The 10,834-nt window shown below is 36.3% G+C and overlaps 1 protein-coding gene across 1 annotated transcript in view; it reads left to right on the top strand.

The window, feature by feature from the left end:
• Nucleotides 1–10,834, top strand: part of CSRNP3 (cysteine and serine rich nuclear protein 3) — a 93,467-nt gene that overhangs the window by 62,258 nt on the left and 20,375 nt on the right. The window lies entirely within an intron of this gene.

Genomic DNA, 10,834 nt, shown 5'->3' with positions numbered 1-10,834 from the left:
TCATATAACTCTTTCCCTTGCCAGCTACTTGCTTTTTAGAGATGGGTTTACCAACTCATTATTAATGGATTATTTAGAGGTTTATTATGGTGCCAGGGTTTGTTTTTTATGTTAAGTCTAGTGAAATGTAAAATATAGCATATTTCAAATGGTTTGTTAATACAAAAGTTATGTGTACCCTCAAGCCATGAGGGCGATGTGTCCCCTCTTCACTATATAATGGTTTTTATTGAAAGGTGTCTCTAGAAAATAAAGTGAATAGAAATTAGTGAGGAAGGAAGACACTGACCATGAGGTTTTTGGGGAAAACTGTCAAATGTCATCTTATCATTTAAAATTAAGGAAAATATATTTAGGAAATGTATATGTTTACTTATTTAGCCCATAGTTCAGTTATTCATTCATCGAATTTAGTGATACAGACATTTATCAAGTGAGTCCTCAGTGCCCGGCTCTGTGCTGTATGCTGAGGGTTCCCCAGGGAGCAAAATGCAGTCGTTGCCCCCTAGGTCATTACCAGACAGTGGAGGAGAAACGCACACTCATATTATCTGTATCAAGGCAGCGATGTTCTGGAAATGTGTAGAAAGAGCATTTACCTCATCTTAAGGATTCTATGAAAGTCTTCCTGAAGTTGACATTTGAGCTGAGTCTCAATTTATTTTTCTAGTATTGTTAGATATTGGGTAGTAATTTTATGCCAGACGTGATACTTTAGAGATTTCCTTATTCATAGTTTTAAAAAGTGTTAAAACACACAAGGAGGGGATTATGAGAACTTGAAGAATATGCTCAATCAAAAAATATGTATGTTTGTAGAAAAATCATAAAGTTTTTCTTTTCTTTTTTTTTTTTTTGACATTTACAAGCCTCCCAAATCACTCATTGACAACCAGGAAACAGAAGGCACCTCAGTAACCCCAGCTGCCCCCCTCCCAGCTGCCTTCCCAGCCTCTGCTTTAATCCCAACTCTGCAGCCCTGGATCTCTTTTTGAAATTTAGCATTTCTAACATGTGGAGCCAATAATACAGCATTGATGAATTTCTTCCTTTTATGTTTTTAACGATTTGGATTTTTATTGGGGGTAAGTATAAAAAAGGATTTTTAGGCCTAAGGGTAAAAAAAAAAAAAAGGTGATTCCAGATTTCATCCTTCCTGGGAAAGTTCAAAGTTCAAGTGTACCAGAATGACTTGCTCTTAGAAGAGATTTGTTGCTCTTGCTGTTTTAGAGGATTTTGCTTTGTTTTGTTGTTATTGTTGTTCAGTGATGTTCTGACCTGGATTGTAAAGATATGTGAGGCTTGATGGGGCTATATTGTTGGATCAGATGACATACTGTGTGGGAAAATCATTGAGCAGGTGGGAAGTGCTGTTTAATCCTTCAACAGGAGAGGCTCATGGTGGTACTGAGAAAATGTAAAAAGCAGCAAAACAGGTTAGTAGAGCCAAAGAATAGCAAATGTCTCCTTCTGTCACTGTGTGAGCATTTTAATCAAATGGTCTGCCTCATGCAGCTTTATTTTGCATTGAGATATTCTATATCCCCAAAATATTTCTCCAATGGTGGTAATGAATTGCATTGCCCTCTCCGTTGTAAGAGCGTGGGTATTCTGCTGCGGAGCCATATGGTTCCCATTTATTTTGTGTCTTTGACATCAGGAGAATTGCTGAGACAGCAGAGGAAAGTGCTTACAACTTGGACTGCAGCCAGAACTGCGAATATTTATGTTTAGTAATGACTACCTTTTTTTCACAATTAAAGAAACGGTATAGTCTTCAGATGGTATCCATGTTGAGATTTTAATAAAATGAAACTTTAAGTTGATATATTTTGGAAATAGCTGTTACTTTAGTAGCAGAGAAATGTATTTCTTAAGCATGAAGTTTTAGGGTTTAATTGCACATATGAGAGATTAAAGGAACAAGCTGGGAAGTAGGTGGTACTTATTTTCTCACTGATAATAAAGAAACACACTTTTTGCTTGGTTTAACAGCAATACCAAGATAGTAGTCTGCATATGTAATGCTTTCCATCTGTGATTCCTAAGGCTTTTAACAAAGGTAATTATTTCTGATAATATTCCTGTGAGGTAGATAAACATAATTCTGAAAATACTAATGACTGAGAAATGAAGGTGCCCATTAATCTAATCTGTATAATGGAGATCAGCAAGTTTAGAATTCAGATTTTGAATTAAGTACATTATCTAACAATTTATTATTTTCCAAGTATCAGGATAGGATAATATTTTCTCTAATTCATTAGTAATACTGTATGCTTATAATAAAGAAGCATTCTTTAAAAATGAGAAGACAGTAAAGACCTCAGTAATAATGAATGTTCCATATGTAAATGTTAACATCAGCTCTGTAGAAATCTTAGGTTCCTTGTAAAGTTTTAATGTTATCTAAAAGAATATACATAGTGTGAACAGAGAAAAGAGGTGATAATGTTGATCACAATTCTGTGAAATTGTTCTCACTAGTAATAAGGTCAGATGGCCAGTTGAATATATGGAACAGGAAAGAAATTTCCCAACTTCCAGTCTGTTTGGGGCAGAACTGAACAGAATGCAGGGCCCAGATTTAGCAAAACACTTTAATATTATACTGTCTTTCGAATATTTTGCTTAAGGATTTTAATGTGTAAACTTTAGGTGATGTATCGTATAAACACACAATTTATCATATAAAGACCAGAAGGAAGACTTCATGTCAAATATAGAATTAAAACTCCAAGATTCATGATGCCTAGTACTATTTGATGGATGAATTGATGAAAAAGGAAAATTAGAATGAAACTTGGTAGATCGCTCAGTTAGTGGTACTATTTTAGTCTACGGTTTAATCTAAATTTGTTTTAGTTTAACAATTCACCATCCCCAGTATTAACTGCATTTGATGTTGATGGCTAGCGCTTTCTAAGTCACGTCACATTTTCAGTGGAACAGCAGTTTAATGGAAGCAGGAGAGGGTCAGTGCTAAGTCAACTATATATTAAGATTATATAAAAGAGAGAACATGATTTCTTTTTAAAATTTTTGTTCTTTCCATTTTTAAAACAATTTTATTGGAGTATAGTGATTTACAATGTTGTATTAGTTTCAGGAATACAGCAAAGTGAATCAGTTATACATATACATATATCCATTCTTTTTCAGATTCTTTTTCCATATAGGTTATTACAGAATATTGAGTAGAGTTCCCTGTGCTATACACTAGGTCCTTACTAGTTTCTCCCAATTTTTTAGTTTCAAGTTTATAACTCCAAACTATTGTATTTATTCCTTTTGTCCTAACAAGTATGAGAACAAAATGACCTCCTCCCTATTTTTTTAGATTACTCACAAGAATTAGGGGGAAAGTGCAGGGGGCACCTTTAATAAATAAAAATGTGTGAATGAAAAACAGCTAGTTCTGAGAAATGACCAACCACTCCTTGTGAGTTAATCATCTTAATTATTTATGACATCAAAGCTGGAAGGTCAAAGCTTGCACTTAATTTTTATATGCAGCTTTCTGAATTTACATCAAAATCCTGGGCAATAAACCTTATTTTTTTTCAAGCTGAGGATTGCAATTAGATGATTACAAAATTAAACCACCCCTATAATTGCAGTGTGCTGAGTGACCTGGGCTGTAGCTGTCAGGAGAGACTCAGGAGAGAGCTGGTTCCCTCCACGCAGATCTCGTGCTTGCTTGTGTGGACGTAGCTGACAGACTCAGTGGATGACGACGTGACATGCATGTTCATGATCGAAAACAAAGCTTTAGCCTCAAGGGTCATCGTTTTATATTATTTCTGTTCTTGTTAATTTATTTTTGCTTAAATGCATATACAATATTTTTACGTATCTTGATAGAAAATGTATTATCACACAGTCTTACGTGAGAGGGTTTTTTATTTTGTTTTTGTAAACTAAGGATTTAACCAAAAGGGTCTCATCTTGAATTATTTCACTCAGATGCTGCAATGAACAAAAGACATTAGTCTCAAAAGTAATCCATTGGTGAATATTTTCATCTTGTTATAGGATGGAAAATACTTATGGTTAAACTACCTAATCTTGTCTACATATTATAAACCTAGTGCTCTACAGAAGGACTGACATCAGAATGAAGACGACTGGTTCTTATGTATGTCTATCATATTTTATATTCTCCAGTCTATTTGCTGCTTTACTAATACATAAATTGGTTGGTTGGTTCGAGATGGGGAAGAATGGCATTTAGGAGCTGGAGAGACAGATGTGCTACAATTTGAAAAGCATTTAGAGCTATCATTCACACTATAGGAAACCAAATACAAATTGAGACTTGATATCTTGAGCATCACTTCAAGTCGGAGCTACTCTTCCTTGATTTTTGCTTTTGAATGCTGCTTTCATAGAAATAAAGTCAGTAGTAAAAGAAAAAAAAGCCCCTGGTTTGCTCTTTGATGGATTCTGACATTTTCTTACACTTACTGACTGTCTCAGTTCTGATGAAATTTTGGGAAATGCAAAGCACTTCAATTCCAAAATATTGGGAATACCCCAATATTGTCTCTGACATGTTCAGTGTTTGGGAAGTCTCTTTCTTTCCTTTGTGATTGTTTTTGCCTGTGTTATATCCTTCATAACTGAGTATAAAGTAACATACTGAGTATAAAATACCATAACATTGATTTGGCCATCACTTTATGTTACATACTTAGGGTAACTTGGATTTTGTTCATGATTGGAAGGAAAATATTCCCAATTAGTCTTTACTTTCATTTTGCCTCTCATTTACCCATGCCTTAAGATATTTCCTTCTTATCAGTCTTTTGGAATTGCTCCCACTAAAATGATTTACTACGGCCCTAAGTACCTTACTTGAGCAAAGTAACAAAATAAACACAACTGGGACAAATATATTTGAGAAACTTGAGAATGTGACTTAAAGGAATAAAAGGGGACAATTAGAACAAGGAGGGATTGCTTTTGATAGCAAAGTTGCCTTCATTTTCAAAGGAATGACTCCTGTGTTTCTTGGTTACTAGATCCATTTTCACTCCTTACTTGTGGTTAAGATTTGAGACCGTGTGTGTGACACCATGATCAAGAGGGGCCAACCTTGACAATCACGTCAAGCTGGAGAAGATGTGAGAATATGATCACAGGAAATTTGCAGAAGTCACTTGTGAAGATGGCATTTTTTTTTAGTCTTAATAATTTTAAACATTGGAAATTGATTTAATATCTAAGCTGCTATGCTAATTTCTATGCAAAATATTTTCTGATGAAACTGGATTTTCTGCTTGAAAGCTAGTTTTCATGCATGATTTCGTAACTGATTTGATCTTGATTTGTTCTTCAAAAGGTAAGAAACAACATGCATACTTTCAGAGCCCCTGACAAATTTGGTCTGTATGATGCAAAAACACAAGTTTTTATTGCCCAGGATTTACCAAGATAAACAAATTAATTTCAGCAATCTTACTTTGCTTCTACTGAATTTCCCCCAAATAAATGAAAAATAAAGTCAAAATATTGACTTACAAATCACCTGGTATTTTCCTTTTGAGCATAGCGCATAGAAGTATGCTATTAACTTCAGACCCAAGTGGTAGAGTTAATATTTTTCACAATTTACCCCTTGTTTAGCATCAGACTGGACCATAAACTCTCAACCTCCACGTGCCAACTTTAGTGCCAAAATACATAGTTCTGTTTACTGCTTTCTGCCTTTCCAGCTATACCAGGGCTTTGCTGATAGCTGTTGACACTAAAAGAGCCAGGTGTGCCTTAACAGGGTAACTGGATTGCTGCTCAAGCATTGGCCCCAGAGTGGCTGCACTATGGCTTCCATTTTTTCTAAAGTTATTTTATTGAAGTGTAGTTGATTTACAATGCTGTGTTAATTTTTTCTATACAACAAAGTGATTCAGTTATACATATATATATATTCTTTTTCATATTCTTTTCCATTATGGTTTATCACAGGATACTGAATATAGTTCCCTGTGCTATACAGTAGGACCTTGTTGTTTATCCATTCTATATATATTAGTTTGCATCTGCTAATCCCAAGTGGCTTCCATTTTTAATCCACTCTGATCATGAACTCTTTATTATAATGTATGATACATCTTATTTTATTTTATCTACTTACATTCTGCCCCTGCCATTGTGAACTAGTCAGTTTCTCAACTCTCTTCACTCATTTTTAAAAGCATTTTTTAAGGTTGGGTAGCTTCTGCAGATGGCTAATGTCAGTTACTCTGTGCTTTTTATTCCTTTAATTTACAAGGGTCAATATTATCTCCATAATATGTGATCATTTTACAGCAACACCAGTATGCCCTGTTGTACCACCATAATGGTGGTCCCAAAAGCTGTGTCCTGGGCAGGATATATATACTGTTGCATTTAGACACTTCTGCTTCAGGATGGTAATGGTGAATGGGATAAAAGAAGAGGAGCTGAGAGGCAACAAAAAATTAGCCTTGTGTATGAAAACAGACTAGTTATTTTTCAAAGCAGTAATGAAAGCTACCTTCTCCTTCCTCTTTCTTCTTGCTCTTGACCTCATGGTAGTAAAATGAACCCTGAACTCTGTAGAGACACAAAGTTGAGTTCAATCATTCTGTAAAGGGCACAAATTACTAGGTAGATATATCAGGGAGGTTTCGGATTCCCTAAGGCAGATGTGCTGAGTGAATTTAATCTGTTTTTCCCAGGCTTGAAGAACACAGACTCCTTTTTGATAGCTTCATTCTGTGATGTTAGTCAAATCGGGGCCTGGAGACAGGAGATAGCCCACAAGAGCCCACTCTAGGACTCCAATTCAATCATCAGAAGACAGTCGTGAGTGGCTCCTAAGTTTAGGAAAGCCACACTTAAAATATCCTTCATAAGGCTGATCCTGTGGCATTTCAAAGCCTTCCTCTTAAATATATCCCATAGGCTTTTTGATCATTGTTTCTACAGTGCTATTTATAATATGCAAGTGCTAAGACAAGTATAAGCACGTGTTTGAATTATAAACCCTAGTGGATAGGAAGAAGCACTAATCCTAGTACGCTTTGACAGTGTTAGAAATGCCAAGAGCCCAGGTAAAGGGCTCCTGCTCTCTGCCACTATTGTCTTCTTCCAAGCCTTGGAAAAACATCTCTTAACTGTCTTTTGGGGAAAGTGTAATCTGGCTTTTTGTGAAAGGATGGTACGATAGATTCATCCAGAAGGTTGAAGAATTTTTTTTTTTTTAATAAATTTATTTTTGGCTGCGTTGGGTCTTCGTTGCTGCACGCAGGCTTTCTCTAGTTGCGGCGAGCCAGGGCTACTCTTCAGTTCGGTGCAAAGGCTTCTCATTGCGGTGGCTTCTCTTGTTGTGGAGCATGGACTCTAGGTGTGTGGACTTCATAAGTTGTGGCATGTGGGCTCAGTAGTTGTGGCACCGGCCTTATTTGCTCCGTGGCATGTGGGATCTTCCTGGACCAGGGCTTGAACCCATGTCCCCTGCATTGGTAGGCGGATTCTTAACCACTGCGCCACCAGGGAAGTCCATGAAGAATTCTTTTTTTTTTTTTTAACATCTTTATTGGGGTATAATTGCTTTACAATGGTGGTGTGTTAGTTTCTGCTTTATAACAGAGTGAGTCAGTTATACATATATATATGTTCCCATATCTCTTCCCTCTTTGTCTCCCTCCCTCCCACCCTCCCTATCCCACCCCTCCAGACAGCCACAAAGAACCGAGCCGGTTTCCCTGTGCCATGCGGCTGCTTCCCACTGGCTATCTACCTTACGTTTGTTAGTATATATATGTCCATGTCTCTCTCTCGCCCTAACACACCTCACCCTTCCCCCTCCCCATATCCTCAAGTCTGTTCTCCAGTAGGTCTCTGTCTTTATTCCTGTTTTACCCCTAGGTTCTTCATAACATTTTTTTTTTCTTAAATTCCATATATATGTGTTAGCATACGGTATTTGTCCTTCTCTTTCTGACTTACTTCACTCTGTATGACAGACTCTAGATCTATCCACCTCATTACAAATAGCTCAATTTCGTTTCTTTTTATGGCTGAGTAATATTCCATTGTATATATGTGCCACATCTTCTTTATCCATTCATCCGACGGCGGGCACTTAGGTTGTTTCCATCTCCGGGCTATTGTAAATAGAGCTGCAATGAACATTTTGGTACATGACTCTTTCTGAATTCTGGTTTCCTCAGGGTATATACCTAGTAGTGGGATTGCTGGGTCATATGGTAGTTCTATTTGTAGTTTTTTAAGGAACCTCCATACTGTTCTCCATAGTGGCTGAACCAATTCACATTCCCACCAGCAGTGCAAGAGTGTTCCCTTTTCTCCACACCCTCTCCAGCATTTATTGTTTCTAGATTTTTTGATGATGGCCATTCTGACTGGTGTGAGATGATATCTCATTGTAGTTTTGATTTGCATTTCTCTAATGATTAATGATGTTGAGCATTCTTTCATGTGTTTGTTGGCAGTCTTGGCAGTCTGTATATCTTCTTTGGAGAAATGTCTATTTAGGTCTTCTGCCCATTTTTGGATTGGGTTGTTTATTTGTTTGTTATTGAGCTGCCTGTAAATTTTAGAGATTAATCCTTTGTCAGTTGATTCATTTGCAAATATTTTCTCCCATTCTGAGGGCTGTCTTTTGGTCTTGTTATAATCTAAAAATACAGGTACAAAATCTAAGTAAATTTTTTTAAAAGGAAATTTGTCTAGAGTACTATGAATTGTCTAAAAAATAAGTAATAAAATTATCAGAGGTGTTTATAGTAATTATTTTAAATGAGTACATTAAAATGTTTTTATTTCATTTGTAAATTATGGCCTTGAAAGATAATGTCTTCAGGGCATCATTTGTATGATACTAAGAGTAAAATAGGTTGAAAGTTATCACCCAAAAAGCAGTCTCTAGCCTGCTGTAAGGTGGTGACGGATGAGGTTGTCAGATAGGGTAGCAGATTACTGGGCAGATTATTGAATTTTGCTTTCTACAGTGTGATCTTTTACATTTTGACAAATTCTTCTCTGTTTTGAGATGATTTAAACATACAGTTATGAAGCAGATCAGAGCTTCTAAATCTAACTTGAAAATTGTCACTGCTGCCAGGAGTACAAGTATTTTGCCATGAACGTGTACATAAATAAATGGGAGAACTACGTACATGCTTGAAAGCATTTGCTTCCTGGCAATCTCTGCTGGAGAGGTAAAGCAATAAAGAGGAGAGAAAGTTGGGAAAGCTAAATTCTTGCCCAAATGTCCTGCTTCTCTTGCTCTGTAATCCTTTGAGTCTGTTTCTTCTGTCTGAGTTTCTCATCACTGGAAGTGGAAGTTCCATACAGGCAGGGATCACCATCTGTTTTTTTCACCAGTATGTCCAATCATTTAGAAAGTGCCTGACATATAGTAGGCCCTTGGTTTATATTTATCGAATAAGTAAATCCTTGAAATGAGATGTATCATAGCACCTCTCTGAATTTGGCTTGAGAGTTTTATGGGGGAAAAATGAGATAAATGAACTTGAACCCCCTTGAAAGAATATTCTTATATAAATCCAAAGTGATGCTGTATTCACTTTTCCTTCATTGCTTATACAGCCTTCCAAATAGAAACCATCTTTGGTCTACAAATAACAAATTTTGGGAGGATGTGGAGAAAAGGGAACCCTTGTACACTTTTGGTGGGAATGTAAATTGGTGCAGCCACTGTGGAAAACAGTATGGAAGTTTCTCAAAAAAAACCCTAAAAATAGAACTACCATATGAACTGGGTATATATCCAAAAAAACCAAAAACACTAATTCATAAAGATACATGCACTCCAATGTTTATAGCAGCTTTATTTATAATAGCCAAGGTATGGAAACATCCTAAGTATCCATCAACAGATGAATGGATAAAGAAGCTGTGGTATATATATATGATGGAATGCTAGTCGGCCATAAAAAAGAACAAAATTTTGCCATTTGCAGCAACATGGATGGACTTGGAGGGCATTATGCTAAGTGAAATAAGTCAGAGAAAGATAAATACCATATGATATCACTTGTATGCGGAATCTAAAAAATACAGCAAATTAGTGAATATAATATAAAAGAAGCAGACTCACAAATATAGAGAACAAACCAGTGGTTACCAGTGGGGAAGCGGGCAGGGACAATAAAAGGATGGGAGAGTGGGAAGTATAAACTATTGAGTGTAAAATTGGTGCAAGGATGTATTGTACAATGCAGGGAATATAGCCAATATTTTGAAATAACTGTAAATGGGAAGAAACCTTTAAAAAGTGTATAAAAATAAAACATTTTTTAAAAAGAGATATACAACCCCCCCCAAAAAAAGTCATCTTTGGAGTCTGCAGCAGTTGACATCTACCAGAAGCAGTGTGACACCAAATCTCAGCCTTATTCAGCTCCCTTAGCATGACCTCAGCTCTCTACTGTGAAATGATGGTTAAAAGACTGGGCTCTTGAATAATGAATCCCAGTTTCACCACTAGTTATATGACCTTGGCCATGTTATTTAACCTTTGGTGGATTGGTTTCCTCAAATGGAGACATGGGTAATTTCAACACAAGGAGTTATAAGGATAAGATGAGATAATTCATGTAAAGTTCTCTGCATAGTCCATAAATGTTAGCTGATATATGTATTTTTTATGTCCAAGGAGTCCATTGTTTCTTTCTGTCTGTTTCATTCATTTCTTTCTTCATGAAAGAAATAACTCAAATTCTGTAAGACTGGGTTACTTCACTACAAAATAAAAAGACTGGGCTAGATGATGTCGAGCATGTCTTCCAACGCCAAAAGGTCAGGATTATAATGTGTA

This window comes from Lipotes vexillifer, unplaced genomic scaffold (genome assembly GCF_000442215.2).
Source record: "Lipotes vexillifer unplaced genomic scaffold, Lipotes_vexillifer_v1.1 scaffold330, whole genome shotgun sequence".
NCBI classification, from domain to species: domain Eukaryota; kingdom Metazoa; phylum Chordata; class Mammalia; order Artiodactyla; family Lipotidae; genus Lipotes; species Lipotes vexillifer.
The sequence above is the reverse complement of the archived record's forward strand: the minus strand, read 5'-3'. Positions and strand labels throughout refer to the sequence as shown.